We start from the raw sequence: 26578 nt of genomic DNA on the forward strand, positions 1-26578 counted from the left end.
TGGCTCAAGTTAATATCTTCAGCGCCGCGAGTCAGTATGTTGAGTGCTCAAGTTAATATCTTCAGCGCGCGAGTCAGTATGTTGGCTCAAGTTAATATCTTCAGCGCGCGAGTCAGTATGTTGAGCGCTCAAGTTAATATCTTCAGCAGCGCGAGTCAGTATGTTGGCTCAAGTTAATATCTTCAGCATGCGAGTCAGTATGTTGGCGCTCAAGTTAATATCTTCAGCGCCGCGAGTCAGTATGTTGGCTCAAGTTAATATCTTCAGCAGCGAGTCAGTATGTTGAGCTCAAGTTAATATCTTGAGCTCAAGTTAATATCTTCGCTCAAGCGCCGCGAGTCAGTATGTTGAGTGCTCAAGTTAATATCTTCAGCGCGAGTCAGTATGTTGAGCGCTCAAGTTAATATCTTCAGCGCCGCGAGTCAGTATGTTGGCTCAAGTTAATATCTTCAGCGCATGCGAGTCAGTATGTTGGCTCAAGTTAATATCTTCAGCGCGCGAGTCAGTATGTTTGCTCAAGTTAATATCTTCAGCGCAGTATGTTTAATATAATATCTTCAGCGCGAGTCAGTATGTTGAGTGCTCAAGTTAATATCATTGAGTGCTCAGGTCAGTTATGTTGAGTGCTCAAGTTAATATCTTCAGCAGAGCGAGTCAGTATGTTGAGCGGCTCAAGTTAATATCTTCAGCATGAGTCAGTATGTTGAGCGCTCAAGTTAATATCTTCAGCGCGAGACAGTATGTTGAGTGCTCAAGTTAATATCTTCAGCTCGAGTCAGTATGTTGGCTCAAGTTAATATCTTCAGCGCCGCGAGTCAGTATGTTGTTGGCTCAAGTTAATATCTTCAGCATGCGAGTCAGTATGTTGAGCGCTCAAGTTAATATCTTCAGCGCCGCGAGTCAGTATGTTGGCTCAAGTTAATATCTTCAGCATGCGAGTCAGTATGTTTGGCTCAAGTTAATATCTTCAGCGCGAGTCAGTATGTTGAGCGCTCAAGTTAATATCTTCAGCGCCGCGAGTCAGTATGTTGGCTCAAGTTAATATCTTCAGCGCGCGAGTCAGTATGTTGGCTCAAGTTAATATCTTCAGCGCGCGAGTCAGTATGTTGGCGCTCAAGTTAATATCTTCAGCGCCGCGAGTCAGTATGTTGAGTGCACAAGTTAATATCTTCAGCGCATGCGAGTTAGTATGTTGAGTGCTCAAGTTAATATCATTGAGTGCTCAGGTTAGTTATCTTGAGTGCTCAAGTTAATATCTTCAGTATGCGAGTCAGTATGTTGAGCAGCTCAAGTTAATATCTTCAGCGCGCGAGTCAGTATGTTGAGCGCTCAAGTTAATATCTTCAGCGCCGCGAGTCAGTATGTTGGCGCTCAAGTTAATATCTTCAGCGCGAGTCAGTATGTTGAGCAGCTCAAGTTAATATCTTCAGCACGCGAGTCAGTATGTTGAGTGCTCAAGTTAATATCTTCAGCGCCGCGAGTCAGTATGTTGAGCGCTCAAGTTAATATCTTCAGCGCACGAGTCAGTATGTTGAGCGCTCAAGTTAATATCTTCAGCGCACGAGTCAGTATGTTGAGCGCTCAAGTTAATATCTTCAGCGCACGAGTCAGTATGTTGAGCGCTCAAGTTAATATCTTCAGCGCGCACGAGTCGAGCTCAAGTTAATATCTTCAGCGCGCGAGTCAGTATGTTGAGTGCTCAAGTTAATATCTTCAGCATGCGAGTCAGTATGTTGAGGCTCAAGTTAATATCTTCAGCGCACGAGTCAGTATGTTGGTAGCTCAAGTTAATATCTTCAGCGCCGCGAGTCAGTATGTTTGGCTCAAGTTAATATCTTCAGCATGCGAGTCAGTATGTTGGTATGCTCAAGTTAATATCTTCAGCATGCGAGTCACAGTATGTTGAGTGCTCAAGTTAATATCTTCAGCGCGAGTCAGCGAGTTAGTATGTTGAGCGCTCAAGTTAATATCTTCAGCACGAGTCAGTATGTTGAGCGCTCAAGTTAATATCTTCAGCGCGCGAGTCAGTATGTTGAGCGCTCAAGTTAATATCTTCAGCATGCGAGTCAGTATGTTGAGTGCTCAAGTTAATATCTTCAGCATACGAGTCAGTATGTTGAGTGCTCAAGTTAATATCTTCAGCGCACGAGTCAGTCAGTATGTTGAGCGCTCAAGTTAATATCTTCAGCGCGAGTCAGTATGTTGAGTAGCTCAAGTTAATATCTTCAGCATGCGAGTCAGTATGTTGAGCGCTCAAGTTAATATCTTCAGCGCCGCGAGTCAGTATGTTGAGTGCTCAAGTTAATATCTTCAGCGCATGCGAGTCAGTATGTTTGGCTCAAGTTAATATCTTCAGCGCGCGAGTCAGTATGTTGAGCAGCTCAAGTTAATATCTTCAGCGCATGCGAGTCAGTATGTTGAGGCTCAAGTTAATATCTTCAGCGCGCGAGTCAGTATGTTGAGTGCTCAAGTTAATATCTTCAGCATGCGAGTCAGTATGTTGAGTGCTCAAGTTAATATCTTCAGCGCGCGAGTCAGTATGTTGAGTGCTCAAGTTAATATCTTCAGCGCGAGTCAGTATGTTGAGTGCTCAAGTTAATATCTTCAGCGCATGCGAGTCAGTATGTTGAGTGCTCAAGTTAATATCTTCAGCGCGCGAGTCAGTATGTTGGCTCAAGTTAATATCTTCAGCGCGAGTCAGTATGTTGAGCAGCTCAAGTTAATATCTTCAGTTAACCGCGAGTCAGTATGTTGGCTCAAGTTAATATCTTCAGCGCGCGAGTCAGTATGTTGAGCAGCTCAAGTTAATATCTTCAGCGCGCGAGAGTCAGTATGTTGAGCGCTCAAGTTAATATCTTCAGCATGCGAGTCAGTATGTTGGTGCTCAAGTTAATATCTTCAGCGCCGCGAGTCAGTATGTTGAGGCTCAAGTTAATATCTTCAGCGCCGCGAGTCAGTATGTTGAGGCTCAAGTTAATATCTTCAGCATGCGAGTCAGTATGTTGAGTGCTCAAGTTAATATCTTCAGTGCGCGAGTCAGTATGTTGAGTGCTCAAGTTAATATCTTCAGCATGCGAGTCAGTATGTTGAGGCTCAAGTTAATATCTTCAGCGCGCGAGTCAGTATGTTGAGCGCTCAAGTTAATATCTTCAGCGCGCGAGTCAGTATGTTGGCTCAAGTTAATATCTTCAGCGCCGCGAGTCAGTATGTTGAGTAGCTCAAGTTAATATCTTCAGCATGCGAGTCAGTATGTTGGCGCTCAAGTTAATATCTTCAGCGCCGCGAGTCAGTATGTTGAGTGCTCAAGTTAATATCTTCAGCGCGCGAGTTAGTATGTTGAGCGCTCAAGTTAATATCTTTGCGAGTCACAGTAGTTCAGTATGTTGAGCGCTCAAGTTAATATCTTCAGCGCCGCGAGTCAGTATGTTGAGTGCTCAAGTTAATATCTTCAGCGCACGAGTCAGTATGTTGAGTGCTCAAGTTAATATCTTCAGCATGCGAGTCAGTATGTTGAGTGCTCAAGTTAATATCTTCAGCGCCGCGAGTTAGTATGTTGAGTGCTCAAGTTAATATCTTCAGCGCCGCGAGTCAGTATGTTGAGTAGCTCAAGTTAATATCTTCAGCGCGCGAGTCAGTATGTTGAGTGCTCAAGTTAATATCTTCAGCGCGCGAGTCAGTATGTTGGCAGCTCAAGTTAATATCTTCAGCCGCGAGTCAGTATGTTGGCTCAAGTTAATATCTTCAGCGCCGCGAGTCAGTATGTTGAGTCAGCTCAAGTTAATATCTTCAGCGCGCGAGTCAGTATGTTGAGCAGCTCAAGTTAATATCTTCAGCATGCGAGTCAGTATGTTGAGTGCTCAAGTTAATATCTTCAGCGCCGCGAGTCAGTATGTTGAGTGCTCAAGTTAATATCTTCAGCGCGCGAGTCAGTATGTTGAGTGCTCAAGTTAATATCTTCAGCGCCGCGAGTCAGTATGTTGTTGGCTCAAGTTAATATCTTCAGCGCGCGAGTCAGTATGTTGAAGCTCAAGTTAATATCTTCAGCGCGAGTCAGTATGTTGAGTGCTCAAGTTAATATCTTCAGCGCACGAGTCAGTATGTTGAGCGCTCAAGTTAATATCTTCAGCGCAGCGAGTCAGTATGTTGAGCGCTCAAGTTAATATCTTCAGCGCACGAGTCAGTATGTTGAGCGCTCAAGTTAATATCTTCAGCGCATGTTGAGTCAGTATGTTGAGCGCTCAAGTTAATATCTTCAGCGCCGCGAGTCAGTATGTTGAGTGCTCAAGTTAATATCTTCAGCGCGAGTCAGTATGTTGAGTGCTCAAGTTAATATCTTCAGCGCACGAGTCAGTATGTTGAGTGCTCAAGTTAATATCTTCAGCGCCGCGAGTCAGTATGTTGAGTGCTCAAGTTAATATCTTCAGCGCGAGTCACGGTATGTTGATCTTCAGGCTCAAGTTAATATCTTCAGCGCGCGAGTCAGTATGTTGAGCGCTCAAGTTAATATCTTCAGCCGCGAGTCAGTATGTTGAGTGCTCAAGTTAATATCTTCAGCCGCGAGTCGAGTCAGTATGTTGAGTGCTCAAGTTAATATCTTCAGCGCCGCGAGTCAGTATGTTGAGTGCTCAAGTTAATATCTTCAGCATGCGAGTCAGTATGTTGAGTGCTCAAGTTAATATCTTCAGCGCCGCGAGTCAGTATGTTGGCTCAAGTTAATATCTTCAGCGCGAGTCAGTATGTTGAGCGCTCAAGTTAATATCTTCAGCAGCGAGCATGTTGCGCTCAAGTTAATATCTTCAGCGCCGCGAGTCAGTATGTTGGCGCTCAAGTTAATATCTTCAGCATGCGAGTCAGTATGTTGAGCGCTCAAGTTAATATCTTCAGCGCGCGAGAGTCAGTATGTTGAGTGCTCAAGTTAATATCTTCAGCGCGCGAGTCAGTATGTTGAGTGCTCAAGTTAATATCTTCAGTAGTATGAGTCAGTATGTTGATGTTGCTCAAGTTAATATCTTCAGCCGCGAGTCAGTATGTTGAGTGCTCAAGTTAATATCTTCAGCGCGCGAGTCAGTATGTTGAGTGCTCAAGTTAATATCTTCAGCGCGCGCGAGTCAGTATGTTGAGTGCTCAAGTTAATATCTTCAGCGCATGAGTCAGTATGTTGAGTGGCTCAAGTTAATATCTTCAGCGCCGCGAGTCAGTATGTTGAGTGCTCAAGTTAATATCTTCAGCGCGAGTCAGTATGTTGAGTGCTCAAGTTAATATCTTCAGTATGCGAGTCAGTATGTTGAGCAGCTCAAGTTAATATCTTCAGCGCGCGAGTTCAGTATGTTGAGCAGCTCAAGTTAATATCTTCAGCATGCGAGTCAGTATGTTGAGGCTCAAGTTAATATCTTCAGCATGCGAGTCAGTATGTTGAGCGCTCAAGTTAATATCTTCAGCGCCGCGAGTCAGTATGTTGGCTCAAGTTAATATCTTCAGCGCCGCGAGTCAGTATGTTGAGCAGCTCAAGTTAATATCTTCAGCGCGAGTCAGTATGTTGAGTGCTCAAGTTAATATCTTCAGCGAGTACGAGTTAGTATGTTGAGTGCTCAAGTTAATATCTTCAGCGCCGCGAGTCAGTATGTTGAGTGCTCAAGTTAATATCTTCAGCGCGAGTCAGTATGTTGAGCGCTCAAGTTAATATCTTCAGCATGCGTCGAGTCAGTATGTTGAGCGCTCAAGTTAATATCTTCAGCGCACGAGTCAGTATGTTGAGTGCTCAAGTTAATATCTTCAGCATGCGAGTCAGTATGTTGAGTGCTCAAGTTAATATCTTTCAGCGCGTTGAGTCAGTATGTTGAGTGCTCAAGTTAATATCTTCAGCATACGAGTCAGTATGTTGGTAGCTCAAGTTAATATCTTCAGCGCCGCGAGTCAGTATGTTGGCTCAAGTTAATATCTTCAGCATGAGTCAGTATGTTGTAGCTCAAGTTAATATCTTCAGCATGCGAGTCAGTATGTTGAGTGCTCAAGTTAATATCTTCAGCGCCGCGAGTCAGTATGTTGAGTGCTCAAGTTAATATCTTGAGTGCGAGTCAGTATGTTGAGTGCTCAAGTTAATATCTTCAGCGCCGCGAGTCAGTATGTTGAGTAGCTCAAGTTAATATCTTCAGCGCGCGAGTCAGTATGTTGAGCGCTCAAGTTAATATCTTCAGCGCGAGTCAGTATGTTGGCTCAAGTTAATATCTTCAGCGCGCGAGTCAGTATGTTGAGTGCTCAAGTTAATATCTTCAGCGCGCGAGTCAGTATGTTGAGCGGCTCAAGTTAATATCTTCATATGCGAGTCAGTATGTTGAGTGCTCAAGTTAATATCTTCAGCGCCGCGAGTCAGTATGTTGAGCAGCTCAAGTTAATATCTTCAGCATGCGAGTCAGTATGTTGAGCGCTCAAGTTAATATCTTCAGCGCCGCGAGTCAGTATGTTGAGCAGCTCAAGTTAATATCTTCAGCGCGCGAGTCAGTATGTTGGCTCAAGTTAATATCTTCAGCGCGAGTCAGTATGTTGAGTGCTCAAGTTAATATCTTCAGCGCCGCGAGTCAGTATGTTGAGTGCTCAAGTTAATATCTTCAGCGCGAGTCAGTATGTTGAGTGCTCAAGTTAATATCTTCAGCGCGCGAGTCAGTATGTTGAGTGCTCAAGTTAATATCTTCAGCGCCGCGAGTCAGTATGTTGAGTGCTCAAGTTAATATCTTCAGCGCGAGTCAGTATGTTGAGTGCTCAAGTTAATATCTTCAGCGCGCGAGTCACAGTATGTTGAGTGCTCAAGTTAATATCTTCAGCGCGCGAGTCAGTATGTTTGGCTCAAGTTAATATCTTCAGCGCCGCGAGTCAGTATGTTGAGTGCTCAAGTTAATATCTTCAGCGCGCGAGTCAGTATGTTGTTGGCTCAAGTTAATATCTTCAGCGCGCGAGTCAGTATGTTGAGTAGCTCAAGTTAATATCTTCAGCACGAGTCAGTATGTTGAGTGCTCAAGTTAATATCTTCAGCATGAGTCAGTATGTTGAGGCTCAAGTTAATATCTTCAGCATGCGAGTCAGTATGTTGAGTGCTCAAGTTAATATCTTCAGCATGCGAGTCAGTATGTTGAGTGCTCAAGTTAATATCTTCAGCAGCGCGAGTCAGTATGTTGAGTGCTCAAGTTAATATCTTCAGCGCATGCGAGTCAGTATGTTGAGTGCTCAAGTTAATATCTTCAGCGCCGCGAGTCAGTATGTTGAGTGCTCAAGTTAATATCTTCAGCATACGAGTCAGTATGTTGAGTGCTCAAGTTAATATCTTCAGCATGCGAGTCAGTATGTTGAGTGCTCAAGTTAATATCTTCAGCGCCGCGAGTCAGTATGTTGAGTGCTCAAGTTAATATCTTCAGCGCCGCGAGTCAGTATGTTGAGTGCTCAAGTTAATATCTTCAGAATGCGAGTCAGTATGTTGAGTGCTCAAGTTAATATCTTCAGCGCCGCGAGTCAGTATGTTGGCTCAAGTTAATATCTTCAGCGCGCGAGTCAGTATGTTGAAAGCTCAAGTTAATATCTTCAGCATGCGAGTCAGTATGTTGAGTGCTCAAGTTAATATCTTCAGCATACGCGAGTCAGTATGTTGAGTGCTCAAGTTAATATCTTCAGCGCGAGTCAGTATGTTGAGTGCTCAAGTTAATATCTTTCAGCGCGAGTCAGTATGTTGAGTGCTCAAGTTAATATCTTCAGCGCATGAGTCAGTATGTTGAGTGCTCAAGTTAATATCTTCAGCATGAGTCAGTATGTTGAGTGCTCAAGTTAATATCTTCAGCGCCGCGAGAGTCAGTATGTTGAGTGCTCAAGTTAATATCTTCAGCGCGCGAGTCAGTATGTTGAGTGCTCAAGTTAATATCTTCAGTTAATACGCGAGTCAGTATGTTGAGTGCTCAAGTTAATATCTTCAGCATGCGAGTCAGTATGTTGAGTGCTCAAGTTAATATCTTCAGCGCCGCGAGTCAGTATGTTGAGTGCTCAAGTTAATATCTTCAGCGCGCGAGTCAGTATGTTGAGTGCTCAAGTTAATATCTTCAGCGCGCGAGTCAGTATGTTGAGTGCTCAAGTTAATATCTTCAGCGCCGCGAGTCAGTATGTTGAGTGCAGCTCAAGTTAATATCTTCAGCCGCGAGTCAGTATGTTGAGTGCTCAAGTTAATATCTTCAGCGCCGCGAGTCAGTATGTTGAGTGCTCAAGTTAATATCTTCAGCGCCGCGAGTCAGTATGTTGAGTGCTCAAGTTAATATCTTCAGCGCGCGAGTCAGTATGTTGAGTGCTCAAGTTAATATCTTCAGCGCGAGTCAGTATGTTGAGTGCTCAAGTTAATATCTTCGAAGCCGCGAGTCAGTATGTTGAGTGCTCAAGTTAATATCTTTCAGCATGCAAGCGAGTCAGTATGTTGAGTGCTCAAGTTAATATCTTCAGCGCGCGAGTCAGTATGTTGAGCAGCTCAAGTTAATATCTTCAGCGCCGCGAGTCAGTATGTTGAGCGCTCAAGTTAATATCTTCAGCATGAGTCAGTATGTTGAGTGCTCAAGTTAATATCTTCAGCGCCGAGTCAGTATGTTGAGTGCTCAAGTTAATATCTTCAGCGCGAGTCAGTATGTTGAGTGCTCAAGTTAATATCTTCAGCATGAGTCAGTATGTTGGCTCAAGTTAATATCTTCAAGCATGCGAGTCAGTATGTTGAGTGCTCAAGTTAATATCTTCAGCGCGCGAGTCAGTATGTTGAGTGCTCAAGTTAATATCTTCAGCGCACGAGTCAGTATGTTGAGCGCTCAAGTTAATATCTTCAGCGCATGAGTCAGTATGTTGAGCGCTCAAGTTAATATCTTCAGCGCACGAGTCAGTATGTTGAGCGCTCAAGTTAATATCTTCAGCGCATGAGTCAGTATGTTGAGCGCTCAAGTTAATATCTTCAGCGCACGAGTCAGTATGTTGAGTGCTCAAGTTAATATCTTCAGCGGCACGAGTCAGTATGTTGAGTGCTCAAGTTAATATCTTCAGCGCACGAGTCAGTATGTTGAGTGCTCAAGTTAATATCTTCAAGTTAATATCTTCGAGCGCATGAGTATGTTGTTGAGTGCTCAAGTTAATATCTTCAGCGCACGAGTCAGTATGTTGAGTGCTCAAGTTAATATCTTCAGCGCCGCGAGTCAGTATGTTGAGTGCTCAAGTTAATATCTTCAGCATGCGAGTCAGTATGTTGAGTGCTCAAGTTAATATCTTCAGCACGCGAGTCAGTATGTTGAGTGCTCAAGTTAATATCTTCAGCATGCGAGTCAGTATGTTGAGGCTCAAGTTAATATCTTCAGCACGCGAGTCAGTATGTTTGGCTCAAGTTAATATCTTCAGCGCCGCGAGTCAGTATGTTGAGTGCTCAAGTTAATATCTTCAGCGCATACGAGTCAGTATGTTGAGTAGCTCAAGTTAATATCTTCAGCGCGCATGCGAGTCAGTATGTTGAGTGCTCAAGTTAATATCTTCAGAAGCGCGAGTCAGTATGTTGAGTGCTCAAGTTAATATCTTCAGCGCGCGAGTCAGTATGTTGAGTGCTCAAGTTAATATCTTGCTCAAGTTAATATGAGTCAGTATGTTGAGTGCTCAAGTTAATATCTTCAGCGCGCGAGTCAGTATGTTGAGTGCTCAAGTTAATATCTTCAGCGCGAGTCAGTATGTTGAGTGCTCAAGTTAATATCTTCAGGCGCGAGTCAGTATGTTGAGGCTCAAGTTAATATCTTCAGCGCGAGTCAGTATGTTGAGTGCTCAAGTTAATATCTTCAGCGCGCGAGTCAGTATGTTGAGCGCTCAAGTTAATATCTTCAGCGCGCGAGTCAGTATGTTGGCGCTCAAGTTAATATCTTCAGCGCGCGAGTCAGTATGTTGAGCAGCTCAAGTTAATATCTTCAGCATGCGAGTCAGTATGTTGAGCGGCTCAAGTTAATATCTTCAGCATGCGAGTCAGTATGTTGAGTAGCTCAAGTTAATATCTTCAGCATACGAGTCAGTATGTTGAGTGCTCAAGTTAATATCTTCAGCATGCGAGTCAGTATGTTGAGTGCTCAAGTTAATATCTTCAGCGCGCGAGTCAGTATGTTGAGTGCTCAAGTTAATATCTTCAGCGCGAGTCAGTATGTTGAGTGCTCAAGTTAATATCTTCAGCGCACGAGTCAGTATGTTGAGTGCTCAAGTTAATATCTTCAGCGCACGAGTCAGTATGTTGAGTGCACAAGTTAATATCTTCAGCGCACGAGTCAGTATGTTGAGTGCTCAAGTTAATATCTTCAGCAGTATGTTGCGAGTCAGTATGTTGAGTGCTCAAGTTAATATCTTCAGCGCCGCGAGTCAGTATGTTGAGTTGCTCAAGTTAATATCTTCAGCGCGCGAGTCAGTATGTTGAGTGCTCAAGTTAATATCTTCAGCGCACGAGTCAGTATGTTGAGCTCAAGTTAATATCTTCAGCGCACGAGTCAGTATGTTGAGTGCTCAAGTTAATATCTTCAGCGCACGAGTCAGTATGTTGAGTGCTCAAGTTAATATCTTCAGCGCACGAGTCAGTATGTTGAGTGCTCAAGTTAATATCTTCAGCGCGCGAGTCAGTATGTTGAGCTCAAGTTAATATCTTCAGCGCGAGAGTCAGTATGTTGAGTGCTCAAGTTAATATCTTCAGCGCGCGAGTCAGTATGTTGAGTGCTCAAGTTAATATCTTAATATCTTCAGCGCGAGTCAGTATGTTGAGTGCTCAAGTTAATATCTTCAGCGCGCGAGTCAGTATGTTGAGTGCTCAAGTTAATATCTTCGCGAGCAGTATGAGTCAGTATGTTAATATCTTCAAGTTAATATCAAGTTAATATCTTCAGCGCGAGTCAGTATGTTGAGCGCTCAAGTTAATATCTTCAGTTAATATGCGAGTCAGTATGTTGGCTCAAGTTAATATCTTCAGCGCGCGCGAGTCAGTATGTTGAGTGCTCAAGTTAATATCTTCAGCGCGAGTCAGTATGTTGAGCGCTCAAGTTAATATCTTCAGCGCATGAGTCAGTATGTTGAGCGCTCAAGTTAATATCTTCAGCATACGAGTCAGTAGTATGTTGAGCGCTCAAGTTAATATCTTCTTCAGCGCGAGTCAGTATGTTGAACGCTCAAGTTAATATCTTCAGCGCACGAGTCAGTATGTTGAGCGCTCAAGTTAATATCTTCAGCGCACGAGTCAGTATGTTGAGTGCTCAAGTTAATATCTTCAGCGCACGAGTCAGTATGTTGAAGCTCAAGTTAATATCTTCAGCGCACGAGTCAGTATGTTGAGCGCTCAAGTTAATATCTTCAGCCGCGAGTTCAGTATGTTGAGCAGCTCAAGTTAATATCTTCAGCGCCGCGAGTCAGTATGTTGAGCGCTCAAGTTAATATCTTCAGCGCCGCGAGTCAGTATGTTGGCTCAAGTTAATATCTTCAGCGCCACGAGTCAGTATGTTGAGCGCTCAAGTTAATATCTTCAGCACACGAGTCAGTATGTTGAGTGCTCAAGTTAATATCTTCAGCGCACGAGTCAGTATGTTGAGTGCACAAGTTAATATCTTCAGCGCGAGTCAGTATGTTGAGTGCTCAAGTTAATATCTTCAGCGCGCGAGAGTCAGTATGTTTGGCTCACAAGTTAATATCTTCAGCGCGCGAGTCAGTATGTTGAGTGCACAAGTTAATATCTTCAGCGCACGAGTCAGTATGTTGAGTGCTCAAGTTAATATCTTCAGCGCCACGAGACAGTATGTTGAGTGCTCAAGTTAATATCTTCAGCGCACGAGTCAGTATGTTGAGTTAAGCTCAAGTTAATATCTTCAGCACGAGTCAGTATGTTGAGCGCTCAAGTTAATATCTTCAGCGCACGAGTCAGTATGTTGAGCGCTCAAGTTAATATCTTCAGCGCACGAGTCAGTATGTTGAGCGCTCAAGTTAATATCTTCAGCGCACGAGTCAGTATGTTGAGAGCTCAAGTTAATATCTTCAGCGCACGAGTCAGTATGTTGAATGCTCAAGTTATATATCTTCAGCGCACGAGTTAGTATGTTGAGCGCTCAAGTTAATATCTTCAGCGCGCGAGTCACAGTATGTTGAGCGCTCAAGTTAATATCTTCAGCGCACGAGACAGTATGTTGAGTGCTCAAGTTAATATCTTCAGCGCACGAGTTAGTATGTTGAGCGCTCAAGTTAATATCTTCAGCGCACGAGTCAGTATGTTGAGTGCTCAAGTTAATATCTTCAGCGCACGAGTCAGTATGTTGAACGCTCAAGTTAATATCTTGAGTGCTCAGAGTTAGTTATCTTGAGTGCTCAAGTTAATATCTTCAGCGCACGAGTCAGTATGTTGAACGCTCAAGTTAATATCTTCAGCGCACGAGTCAGTATGTTGAGTGCACAAGTTAATATCTTCAGCGCACAAGTTAGTATGTTGAGCGCTCAAGTTAGTATGTTGAGTGCACAGTTAGTAGTTAATGCCGTGAGCTCACAAGTTAATATCTTGAGCTCACAAGTTAATATCTTCAGCGCACGAGTCAGTATGTTGAGCGCACAAGTTAATGCCTTGAGCGCTGAGGTTAGTTATCTTGAGCGCACAAGTTAATATCTTTAGCACACAAGTTAGTCTGTTGAGCACTCAACTTCGTGTTTAGGATCTAATGACATTAATGGGACGCACGTTTGCTTGACTGCTGGCTAAAATGTACAAACATATATCCTTTTTGGAAGATATCAAACGATGCAAAGTCGGAGTTAACTAGGTGCTTATGATAAAACTGTAAAAGTATGCAAATTTATCATGAATATTGATCATGTTTATGTAAACGTTCATCGTCTTTATGCTTGTCAATACTATTCTTTGTAACTGATTTGACCACTTTTTGCTTTATTACATAAAGCAAGCCCAGGTATGTGTAATGTCATAATAAGAATTAATACATAAACATGAGTAGTGGTTTTACTGACTTCTAATGTTGGTACAAAGTATTATGAACACTAGCGTAAAGCTTGGATAGCTTGTTTTGTGCTACGGCTTTATTATGTATATATTGTATTACATGACGATGAGAAATGGAAACACTGAGTGTTATACTTCATGATAAAACTGATGTCTGATGTATTGGAAGTAAAATCGACCTCTTTCGGGGAACTATAGTCTGTAGTCTTTGTTTGCATGTATTGATCAGTAACTGTTTCCTACCTTGGGTACAATTGCAGTTAACTCTGTACAATATAATATAAAACCGGCCTTATATATTTGATCCATTAGTATGTACACGAATAGCACATATACCGACTTTATTTCTTACTAAAATACCATATTCCTCGTTTTCACTTCCTCCGTTTCAATCCCTTATGTATACGTATGTGTGGTGTAGTTTATTTAACATGTTTTAACAACACAGGAAGTTGAAGAATAAACACGTCGATGAAGACAGTTTCCTGAGCGAAATTCAACACCATCCGGGTCCAACAACGACCGTACAGTATCCTGTTACACCGGATTGGATACATTTTTGATGCATCAACGATAACCATGTCTTTGTCCAGATCGTCGAAGTTGTCCGCAATAAAGTCTGTAACATCAGCGGGGCGGTGGGGTAGCCTCGTGGTTAAAGCGTCCGCTCGTCACGCCTGGGTTCGATTCCCCACATGGGTACAAATGTGTGCAGCCCATTACTGGTGTTCCCCGCCGTGATATTGCTGGAATATTGCTAAAAGCGGTGTAAACTGTACCCACTCACTGTAACATCAGCAAATCTGGTATTTGGTGCGAAAGAGGGACATACACCTCAGAATACGCTTCAAGTGGCGTACTACACTATACAACGATTTTTGACAAGAGGATGTGTTATGTGTTTGTATCGGAATCCAAGACTAAAATAAGCATGAATCAGCTCGCGTTTCCGCTCCTCCTTGCTTCCACATGAACTGCTTATGGAGTAGTGTATCTCAAGATACTAAGTTGAGCGCTCAACATACTAACGTGTGCGCTCAAGATATTAACTCGTGCGCTCAAGATAAATTTTATTTCATCAGGTCCTTACAGTGCTTCCGTAGTAAAGTATAGTTATGTGTTTCATAGCAATATGTGTTTCATAGCAAAATAGCATTGCCCTTGGACGTTTGCCAATATATGCAAAGAAAATATCCGCTTTCAGCGCTCCAAAACTCGAAAGATATCAAAATGCTGATTAGCATGCTTTCTACAGCTGCACTGGACTGAAAATGACTTATCTCACAATGTTCTAAATCTTCCATATCACGATTTAAAGTATTTCTATTAAGTTTTGGGGTCATCTCATCTTTGCTTTGGCAGATATCGCCATATTATTGACATTAGATCTCAGTTGCTTTAAGGCTATTATTGATGAAAGTATCAGCGAAATCACATCAGGCGTTATGGTCGATAATGATAATAACATACTAATGGCTCAAATAAATCAGGCCGGTTTTATATGATATTGTACAGAGTTTGTTTGTTTGAACATATTTTATTCAGTGTTGAAATGGATTGGGCACAAGTTGTCAGTGTAACTTATTACCGCCCGCTCCCATCAGAAACATGAACAATAATGAACAATAATGATTGGACGTAATGGATGGACATAATAATATTGAGACATTATTGATTAATTGAAGCGCTTACTTCGTACAATGTATTTATGCACATGTCTAAAGATATTTTCATTGATAGTATTTGGCAGGGCAGGGTTGCCGTAAAGTATGGTATCAATGTCTAACTGAACTTTTGATAGTTCAAAGTCTTTCTTCAGATCAAAACGGCAACTGACAAATTGTGGACATTTTAAGAAGAAATGGTTAGCATCTTCCACCGGAGCACCACAATTGCAAGCTCTACTCGCTGATAGATTAACACCAAACAGATCTGCTTGTAATGAACTACACGAATGTCTTAACTTCGTGTGTAGTATATTAGTCTTTCTTTCACCAAATAGAAAATATTTTGGAACCTTGTCATTATTTCCAGATAACTTTGATTTAAAAGATGATAATGAATTTGTACATTTTGTTGTAGAGGAGAGAGCATTCCATAAACTTGCAGAATCATAAATAAATGACTTTTGGAGAATTGAGGTGCGAAATTTAGGAACAGAGTTAAACTGCAATTGTACCCAAGGTAGGAAACAGTTACTGATCAATACATGCAAACAAAGACTACAGACTATAGTTCCCTGAAAGAGGTCGACTTTACTTCCAATACATCAGACATCAGTTTTATCATTAAGTATAACACTCAGTGTTTCCATTTCTCATCGTCATGTAATACAATATATACATAATAAAGCCGTAGCACAAAACAAGCTATCCAAGCTTTACGCTAGTGTTCATAATACTTTGTACCAACATTAGAAGTCAGTAAAACCACTACTCATGTTTATGTATTAATTCTTATTATGACATTACACATACCTGGGCCTGCTTTATGTAATAAAGCAAAAAATGGTCAAATCAGTTACAAAGAACAGTATTGACAAGCTTAAAGACGATGAACGTTTACATAAACATGATCAATATTCATGATAAATTTGCATACTTTTACAGGCGCATCTAGTCTCTCGTACAGACCCTGAAGCAAATATATCCAAGAAAGCCCACACAAGTCTAGAAAATGTGGCAAGTCTGAAAATGAAGAAAGTCTCAGGGCTGCTTTTCATTATATATATATTTTTTTACTATGAACTTTTTTCAGTAAAATATGTTCATTTCAGAGACTAGTTGTTAGTCTAAGTCTCATCATAAACACCTACTTAACTCCGACTTTGCATCGTTTGATATCTTCCAAAAAGGATATGAGTTTGTACTGGATAACGAACAGTTATCGCCATATTTTAGCGGTACATGTATTTGCAAAATTACCCCGACGTTCGTTAAATTAATGAAACAAAATTAATTATGATACTTAATTAGCTATTCATGTGTCCAGCCCGTTATCGCCATTCAGAATGTCTCGTGCGATTCGTGAAATAATACATATTAATATCATACAGTCACCTCGAATAATTCATAGTGTGACTATTTAAGTGTTTATTTTACAGTAGATTGATAGGGAGTGGAACAATTAATGACTTGTGAACTTGAATTTGATATTAAATAGGTCGTGGGACCTTGTTAACTTGTGCATTCAAGATAACTAACTTGTGCGCTCAAGATACTAACTTGTGCTTTCAAGATATGAACTTGTGCGCTCAAAATACTAACTTGTGCGCTCAAGATATTAGCCAACTTTATTTCATCAGGTCCCTTCAGCGCTTCTGTACTTCCGCGACATGAACACATTTGATATATTATAAAAATACTAATACCTCACTTATGCCCATCTTAAGAAGAGGTAATGAAATATATGTTTTCCGAAAAGAGTGCTTATCGTGAATCTAGGCCTAAGTTTATTCCAAAATATAAACACAATTTGCATTTTCTGTTGTGCTTTTCATTGGATAACATCGGCAATCTAAGTCATTTTAAGGTAGTGTAGGAAAATGGGTTTTTGTTGGGAATAGAAGTTATTTTCTTTTCACATTATTGGGGTTGTAATATATATATATTTAGTGGGAAGTTTTAGGTAGCAGTTTCCGGGAGTAAGTGATTTCTCCAGAGGTTGCTTGTAGTTAATAAAATTCCGCTTTTTACCTTCGTTTGGCTGTAAAATTCCGTTGGAATTATTCCTTTCCCGGACAGTTGACAGTCACATGCCGTGCTCGGATTGCCGTGGCCCGGTGTGTATTCTGTTTGCATTCCGAGTGCGGTATGGTAGAGCTGTCGTGATTGGTCGGCTGACTCCATTGCGGGCCAATGGGAGTTAGGCTACTCCCCCGGGTCAAAGGTTAGCGCGCGGGGTATTTAAGGGCCTGTAACGCTCAGAGAAGTCGCTTGCTTCAGGACATCCTGACCGAACAGTAAGTCGGGAGGTCTTCCTCCTTTCCCTAGGTTTTGTATAGGATTATTTTGCATGTAGAGTAGGAGAATATTTAGTGGGTTGGGGGAAACGATAGGATTAGAGTAGGCTTTGTATGTAGGAATTAATTAGTTAGGACTTTCTTTTTCTTTGGGTTTTATAGACTGCTAGTTGTGAGTGTGTGTGATGCTGGCTTCTATTTATTTTGTTAAGTTTGGCTTAGTTTGTTTTTATTAATTAATAAACTGTATTTATTTGGTGAAATCTGAACTTTGTTCTTATTTTGTGAAGAATCTTTAACAATGACTTGAACAACCATAGAACCTGAAATAAGGTCCATGAAAGGTTCCGTTCTCCAGGTACAAGATTAACATCTAATTAAAAATACACAACGCAAAGTCCTCAACGGAGAGCTTTAAATAACAACATCGAACCTTGATAGATGAACCTTACTGTCACTGGGTGACCTCCCTCAGCGGAGGCGCCTATTACAGATTTGGTGCCGTGACCAGGATTGTTTTGTCATTTTTTGGTGAAAACTAATTGATTCTTGACAGAATAAGTAACAAGTAAGAAAAAAATAAAAATCCCCAAAACAAGTAAAGTATTACATTTTGCAGTTTTATTATGTGAATCAAGGTCTGTTTCATCATACAGGTATATCCTGTTGAAACTGATTGGAGGTCATAAAGTACATTCATAGAGTACGTTTAGAAGCAGAATTGTAAAGTTCTTGGTTTTGCAGCATCTATAGTCAAACAAAATGGCATCAGGGGAGACACATGATTTATATTCCATGGCACATGATCGGGTTGAGTCCCCTCCAGATAATCTGGACCATGCTCTTATTGACTTGTCAGATTTAGGTCAAGTGGGATTTGCAACCTCTACACCTAATGTTTGTCGTTCGGTTGAAAACATTGGTTCATCTCATCCACTCCCAAGTGTTAGTACACAAGCCGGTAATAGTAAGATAATGGGTATTCCATCATCTGTGAATGAAGCAATGCTGAATTTTCAGCAAAGGGTCTGCTTATGGTAGAAGCGATAGACAGGATAGACGTTCTGTACATTTTGGTGTTCCATTTGTAGATAGACACTTTGATAGGCAGAATGAATTCTGTGGATACAATCAGAGGGCACCTTCAGCAGCAGGGTTGGTTCCTGGTCCGATGTCGAATACTTCTTTGATGGATTCTAACTGGACAGGTGATAGGGTTTATCATAGTGATGGGGATAGCTCATTTGTGCAACCATTCATGACGAAACCTACCCATCGTGAAGTTAGACCGGATACTTTTGATGGTAAAAGTTGTGAATGGCCGGATTTTCTTGTTCATTTTGAACAAGTTGCTGCATGGAATGGGTGGTCTAGTGGAGAAAAAGCACAACAGTTAACTATGTGTTTACGAGGTACAGCTCAAAAGCTTCTCAGTAGCCTTACGCTATTACAGTTGAGTGATTACAGTGCAATTAAAGGTGTACTAACTCAGAGGTTCAATCCTAGAGAAAGAGGTGTAGCTTTTCGGACTGAGTTTAGGAACCGTAGACAGGGCAAGGATGAGTCGGTGGCTGACTATGGTTACCAGTTGCGGAGATTGGCACTTTTGGCGTATCCAGATGGCACCTTTGTTTCGCTTGAGCCACATGTCATAGACCAGTTTTTGACGGGGTTGTTGAATTTCAATATGAAGAAACACATTGCGTTTGCACATCCCCAAACATTAGAGGAAGCAATTGCTCATGGTGTAGAGTTTGAGGCAGTTGAGGGACAAAAAAGCAGGAAACCTGAAACGTGTGAGCGGATTGCCAGGGTTTCCGAACCAGTGTCAAATGAGGGTTTGACTGTGGATGCTGTTGTCAAGTTGATAGATCAGCGTTTAGAAATATTTGCGAAATCATTCCAGAGGCCAAGGAAATTTGCATGTTATGTTTGTCAGGATCCTGGACATATGAGAGATAAATGTCCACATCTAGCTAAGTTAGACTTACCTGGACCTGCTGCAGCAAAACCAAATGGGGGAAACTAAGTCAGGCCGAGATTCCAGCCAGTGTCAAGCAGAATGTTAGGCCGACTGAAAGTTGCACTGCAGGGAAGATGTCATCACATGTTGGAGAAATGTGTTCGAATATGCGAGAGCAAGTAGTATTGCGTGCTAGTACTAGTGGTAAATCATGTCTTTTTCTGGATATTGAGCTTGGGTCAGACATATGTACAGTACTTGTGGATACAGGTTCTCCTGTTTCAATACTGTCATATCAGGATTTCCAGAAGTTGGGTCTCAGTGATTCCACTTTGAGTGTCGTTGGTAGGGACATTTTCACAGCGAATGGTACTCCTGTTAATGTGTATGGTTGTGCAACATTTGAGTTTACTGTTGGTAGAGCACAGTTTGTGCAAGAGTTTGTGGTTGCAGACCTAGGACATTTGAGTAGTATCATTGGTATGGATTTCTTTGAGACGTATGATTGTGAAATCAAGATCAGAAAGAAGGTGCTTAGTACTTCACAGGGTAAGCTCAAGCTTTACAGTCAGAAAACATACAGCTGTTCTCGTATTCTTGTGCAGGACAAAGTTGTTGTTCCTGAAGGTGCAGAAAGATTTATTGAGTGTAAAATGGTAGGTCCCTTTTCATATGAACATGGTTTGATTGAACCAAATAACCAGCTGCGTAGTAGAGGTCTTTTTGTGGCTAGGAGTTTAGTTAGACCTAAGGATGATAAGGTTGTGGTTTCAGTTTTAAACCTCAGTAACAAGGGAGTATCATTGAACAGCTCGTCATTAGTTGGTAACATCAGTGCTATTAGACAGGTGGTTGAGTGTCAAAATCAAGAAGTTGAAACAGTCAAACAGGAACTTCCTTCTCACTTGCAGCCTTTGATTGATAAAAGTTCAGAAACCCTTTCGGTTGAACAGAGACAAGCTTTGACTCACTTAGTTTCTGAGTTTGAGGATATTTTTGTTGGTGAGGACAGGAGATTAGGACAAACCAGTGTGGAAACTCATAGGATAGACACTCCTGGAGTGGTTCCCATTAAGCTTCCTGCTAGAAGAGTGCCTTTGAGTAGGAAACAGGTGATAGAGGATGAAGTAGACAAAATGTTGGAACATGGTGTCATAGAGCCTAGTGATAGTCCGTGGTCAGCTCCAGTTTGCTTAGTGACTAAGAAGGACGGCAGTTGTAGGTTTTGTGTGGACTTTAGAAAGTTGAACTCTGTCAGTACAAAGGACGCATATCCTTTACCTCGTATTGATGAGACTCTCGAGACTCTGGGAGGTTCCAAGTGGTTCAGCACGCTGGACTTGGCTAGTGGATATTGGCAAGTAAAGATGGATCCAAGAGATAAGCACAAAACTGCGTTTGCCACGCATATGGGGTTGTACCATTTCAATGTCATGCCGTTTGGTTTAACTAATGCACCAGCTACATTTTAGAGGTTGATGGACAAAGTTCTTGGAAAACTTAGGTGGAAGAAATGCCTGTGTTACCTTGATGACGTTATTGTTTTTGGGTCAGATTTCAGTGTTGCTTTACTAAATCTGAGGTTGGTTTTCACACAGTTACGTCATGCAAATCTTAAGTTGAAGCCTAAGAAGTGTACACTCTTTCAAACAGAAGTTGCTTTTCTAGGTCACATTGTGTCAGAAGAAGGGATCAGATGCAATCCTGATAAGATCAGTTCTATCGAAACCTGGCCAATTCCCGGAAGTCGTACTGAAGTTCGAAGTTTTTTAGGTCTGGTGGGATATTACAGGCATTTTGTGTCAGGTTTCTCTCACATTGCATTTCCCTTGGTTAGACTAACACGAAAAGGTGTTCCTTTTGTATGGACAGAGCAATGCCAGGAAGCATTCAACCAGTTGAAAAAGTGTCTTGTGACTTCTCCAGTATTAGCATTTCCAAAAGATGAGGATATGTTTATTTTGGATACTGATGCTAGTGCTTTTGGTATGGGAGCTGTTCTTTCACAGATTCAGGATGGTGAAGAAAAAGTACTTGCTTATGCCAGTAAAACTCTAGGTCCAGCACAGAGAAATTATTGTACCACAAAAAGGGAGTTGTTGGCAGTTGTCACATTTTTGAAATCTTTTCGACACTACTTGTTTGGGAGAAAGTTTTTGCTAAGGACTGATCATGCTCCGTTGTTCTGGTTGAAAAATTTCAAAGATCCAGAGGGAATTCTAGCTCGATGGTTAAGCATCATTGAGACTTATAACTTCCAGATTCAGTATCGGCCTGGCACAAAACATCTTAATGCTGATGGTTTATCTAGGAAGCCGTTAAGGAAGTGTAGTTTTGAACAGTGTCCAGACTGCAATGGTGACAGGAGAGATAGTGTCAAGCCAGTTTGTTCAGGGTGTTGGGCCAGGAATACAGAATTAGTTAGAGTATCACCTCTTACACATGACAGTGCAGCAGGTTTAGATGTGTCAACTGATGGGAACATCCTGTCTGATTCTGGAGTTGGTTCTACTAGTACACCTAACTGGATACCGGTTTGGACTAGGGACGAGCTGTTAGAAGGTCAATTAGCAGATCCAGGTATTGCCCCTGTCTTGAAACTAATGAGGGAAGAATTGCAGTGTCCAGTTAGGGAGGATATTACTGAGTGGTCAACAGAGGCAAAGACTCTGTGGGGTCAGTGGGATAGTTTGGTTGTGGAGAATGGACTGTTGTATCGAATATCAGAGTCTGATATTTTTGATAAACAGTTGACACTGATTGCTCCATCACTTGTTCGAAATAGCATTTTTGAACAGTTACACGTGAAACGATGTGCTGGTCATTTTGGTCGAGACAAAACATTATCTGCTATCAAGTCAAGATTTTATTGGCCAAATATGTCAAAAGACATTGTGTTGTGGTGTAAGTCATGTTTGTTCTGTGCTCGCTGCAAACCTGGCCCAGGTAAAGGCAAGTCCAAGTTGAGGCAGTCTCAGGTCCGACATCCATGGCAATGTTTGGCAATTGATATTGTGGGTCCTTTACCAGTTACCCGGAATGGTAATGAATACATCATGGTTGTAGGGGACTATTTCACTAAATGGAAAGAGGCATTTGCTATTAGAGATCATACAGCCCTTACTGTTGCAGATAAGCTAGTCACCGAGGTATTGTGTAGATTTGGTTGTCGAGAACAGATTCATACCGATCAAGGTAGGGAATTTGAGTCACACTTGTTTGCAGGTATCTGTGATTTGTTAGGTGTGGAAAAAACCCGTACGACTCCTTACCGACCACAGTCTGATGGATTGGTAGAACGTTTTAACCGTACTTTGAAGCAGATGCTTTCAATTTATGTCCATCAGGAACCATTAGACTGGGACGACCACTTACCATATCTCCTTATGGCTTATAGGGCTAGTGAACACAAGAGCACCAATTGTACTCCTAACCTGATGATGTTAGGTAGGGAAATTCAGTTGCCTATTGACGTGATGGTAGGTCATCCTCCAGGTGTTCAGTATCCACTGTGTCCTGTTGCATATGTTCAATGGTTACAGGATGTTTTTCAGAAGATTTTTCAATTTGCTTCTGACAAGTTGGGTGTTGCTGCTGCAATACAGAAGCGAAATTATGACCATGGATTGAAAGTTCGATCATTTCAGATTGGAGATTTTGTTTGGAGATGGTATCCTCCCAAGGCCAATCGAAAGCTAGGTCTTGGTTGGGATGGTCCATACCTGGTTATCAGGAAAATCTCTGAAGTAACGTATGGAATACAGAAGAGACAAAATTCACCTGTATCAAATGTCCACGTTGATCATTTGAAGCCTTTTGAAGGTCAACCTGCTCCTTGGAACTGGCTAAGGGATACAGAGTTATCTCTATCTAAGACACTGGACGACACAAATCCAGTTGTGTCGTTTTCCAGGGATGAGGAGGAGGGGTCTGATGAGGGTGCAATCACTCTTGACAAGGCATCTGAAATGAAATCACCAGTACGTACCAGAGTAGGCAGGGCAGTAAAGCCGAAGGTTGTGTATTCACCAAGTTAGGTATGGGAAAGGAGGAGAACCTCGGGGTATACAGATGTATATGCAAGACATATATATATAGCGGTTACAGTATGTTGTTTTGTGTTTTTTGCCAAATAAATTCTTAAAACGTGTTTGAGTTGTTTAGTCGTTGATGCTTGTTTTCTTTGCTTTGCTTCGTTTTTGCTTGTTAATCTGCTTATTGGGAAGTTTCCTTCCTTTTCTCGCTTTCAGCGATTGAAACGCTCGAAATTATGGTCTCTGAAGAGGAGGTACAAGACTTCCTAGATGGTGCGAGACCGATTTGGCCTGCAGCGGGAATGCCTTGTCCAGTCCCCGGATGTGGGGTACATGTCTTTCATAAATATGGCAAGTTCGTGGACCACTGGCTTAGAAAGCATAAGCCTAAAATTACATGTCATCGATGCTCCCGATGTTCCCGTGAATTTGCTAAACTTTCTTCGGGCACGATGGCACGCTAGATCACACAGTAATTCACTAAGGTAGAGGTTGCCAACAGACAGTTCTTTGACCCTGGCCCTTATGTCCTGCCAAGACTCCCGAAGCCGCACGAGAAGAGTCTCTCTCCACGGAGGCTACGGCTTCAGCAGGAGGAAGCCTCGAGGCGTCATCGCCTCTCTCTTCCCGAAGAAGGTCCAGGGAGGAAAGAGAAGAAGAAGAACTGGAGGCCATGGCTGCCTTGGACAGTAATTGAATCGTCTCTACTGAACAGTGATTGGATTTCTATTGTATTTGTCGCATTTTGTTTGTTGTAATTTATTGTAGGTGTGAATGTGTGTGTGAAAGAAAATATGGGAATAAAATTGGGAATTTTACTCTTAAGGGGGGAGGAATGTAGGAAAATGGGTTTTTGTTGGGAATAGAAGTTATTTTCTTTTCACATTATTGGGGTTGTAATATATATATATTTAGTGGGAAGTTTTAGGTAGCAGTTTCCGGGAGTAAGTGATTTCTCCAGAGGTTGCTTGTAGTTAATAAAATTCCGCTTTTTACCTTCGTTTGGCTGTAAAATTCCGTTGGAATTATTCCTTTCCCGGACAGTTGACAGTCACGGCATGCGCTGCCATGCCGTGCTCGGATTGCCGTGGCCCGGTGTGTATTCTGTTTGCATTCCGAGTGCGGTATGGTAGAGCTGTCGTGATTGGTCGGCTGACTCCATTGCGGGCCAATGGGAGATAGGCTACTTCTCCCGGGTCAAAGGTTAGTTAGCTGGGTATTTAAGGGCCTGTAACGCTCAGAGAAGTCGCTTGCTTCAGGACATCCTGACCGAACAGTAAGTCGGGAGGTCTTCCTCCTTTCCTAGGTTTTGTATAGGATTATTTTGCATGTAGAGTAGGAGAATATTTAGTGGGTTGGGGGAAACGATAGGATTAGAGTAGGCTTTGTATGTAGGAATTAATTAGTTAGGACTTTCTTTTTCTCTGGGTTTTATAGACTGCTAGTTGTGAGTGTGTGTGATGCTGGCTTCTATTTATTTTGTTAAGTTTGGCTTAGTTTGTTTTTATTAATTAATAAACTGTATTTATTTGGTGAAATCTGAACTTTGTTCTTATTTTGTGAAGAATCTTTAACAATGCTTTGAACAACCATAGAACCTGAAATAAGGTCCATGAAAGGTTCCGTTCTCCAGGTACAAGATTAACATCTAATTAAAAATACACAACGCAAAGTCCTCAACGGAGAGCGTTAAATAACAACATCGAACCTTGATAGATGAACCTTACTGTCACTGGGTGACCTCCCTCAGCGGAGGCGCCTATTACATGGACAACCTGCACATCATTTACTTTGAACTTTGCAGTTGATGTTATTTAAAATGCATATGATAACTCGGTCAGTATATAATTTCGAAATGTTATATTATTGAATGTCAAGGTCAATGAGTAGAAAACAAATGTTGTCAAAGATGGATCCATCGTGTAGGAGAGGAAGTTTCGAACCATTTACTCGAAGAATATAAACTTGTGTCTCAGTAAAATAGCTAAAAACCACGAAGCGTTTTTATGAGTCGGTATTGAAACTAGGCCACACCAAAGTGCCCGCTCGTAGCGCCCTCTCACAATGGCTTCAGATAGGTAAGTTGGAACCGCCTAACTCCAAGAAATGCCATTAATTGCCGTTATTTCAATCTTCATGCTTCGTTGTTTATAAATCTGAATTGTGTAATGTCAATCGTGTCCGACTTTGGACGCATGTGGAAGTTGTGTTTGGTGGATTATTATGAAAAGCGAGTATGTCTGTTTGCGTGGCCTAGCAAAAGCATCCTTCATACTGTTGGGTGTATTGTGTCGTATTTTGAACACATTACTCATCAGTGTGACGCACATGTCTTCAAGACAGATGAGTTCGATACATGTCAGCTTTCAGATGTGTACACAGGTTCCACTAGAAGCCCTGAACAGTCTGTCGCCCCCCGACTAAACATCGCCTTTGTTAGTTAAAGGGAGGTAACTTTTGACAACCCTTACTCAGTGACACGGAAATATATTTGCAACGAAATGTGGAACAACTTAAATAAATTGAATATGTATTTAAATTGCGTTTCAACTGACATATATATATCAATAAAGATGAATAAGAATATAGTGTATAAGTGTATGAATATTTCGACGTCGCAGAATTAAAAGGTTGTATCTGCAGATCTGCAAATCTTTAAACTTCTGAGATAATCAAGAAAAACTGTTTTAAACACGTACTTCTTGAGATGATGATTTGAAGTTTTTCATATCAGCAAAGCCGTAAGGAAGGAGTATCTTAATACTATGTACCTTATTGTATGCCCATTTTAAGATGAATTATTCACTTTTTAATGTTTAATTACTTTCTTCTCCTGACATTTGTCTTGAAGTTCGCCCAAAGAATGGTCGTAAGTGACACATGCTGCCTTTTGATACTTTGTAGAAATCTACGCTAAGGCTGTAAATGGCACTTACGTCCTTTCAGGTGACCATGATAATCTACCCTATACGCATAGATACGTCCAGATTTGCATTTCTGTTTGCACGCCATATTGGGGGATCTCTGTGCAGGACTTTTAATGAAGTAATTGCAAATACATCTCTTCTCTGGTAGGTTTTAAATATTGTAAAGCTTATTTGATGAACGGATGGCATGTTTGCTGATGTTTTGCAAACCTATGATGAAAAACAAATTCCAGGTTAGTATTTGCAGGGATCTTTACTCAACTGAGCAATATCAATCTATAACATCAGTTACTTAAAAAAGAGCAATCACAACTGAACATAATTGCGTGATTACGAGAAGACTTCCCAACCTCAATATCCATGAGCAAAAAAATATCCTAAATGCATTTTTCTTCTGGAATATACCTAGCCATATGCAAACTGATACTCAGTTAAGGAAACTGAATAAACTAGCCATGGACATGGTTATGGTTTCACTCACACCAATTAAATCAAGTTACACAATTATCTGTTCAAATAACGGTAACCTCTTTCAAACATTAAACGAATGATTAAAGAACAGCACTTCAACAACATATTTCCTGAGAAACAGAACTTATTTCAACAACTTATTTCAAATATCTGAATCAGAGCTCTCTTCTTCGTCTGGCTCGGGAAGTCTGTCTTTGCTGTGGTCACCATGTG

General features: G+C 41.5%; 1 long non-coding RNA gene across 1 annotated transcript; it reads left to right on the forward strand.

Moving 5' to 3' along the window:
* Nucleotides 1-12808: 12808 nt before the first annotated feature.
* LOC124266491 lies at nt 12809-26145 on the forward strand. The gene is made up of 3 exons (XR_006895777.1): nt 12809-13003; nt 21026-21031; nt 26133-26145. It is a non-coding gene; the product is annotated as an uncharacterized LOC124266491 (long non-coding RNA).
* The last annotated feature ends 433 nt before the right edge of the window (nt 26146-26578 follow it).

Source organism: Haliotis rubra, unplaced genomic scaffold (assembly GCF_003918875.1).
Source record: "Haliotis rubra isolate DU_JTF1 unplaced genomic scaffold, ASM391887v1 Scf126, whole genome shotgun sequence".
NCBI classification, from domain to species: domain Eukaryota; kingdom Metazoa; phylum Mollusca; class Gastropoda; order Lepetellida; family Haliotidae; genus Haliotis; species Haliotis rubra.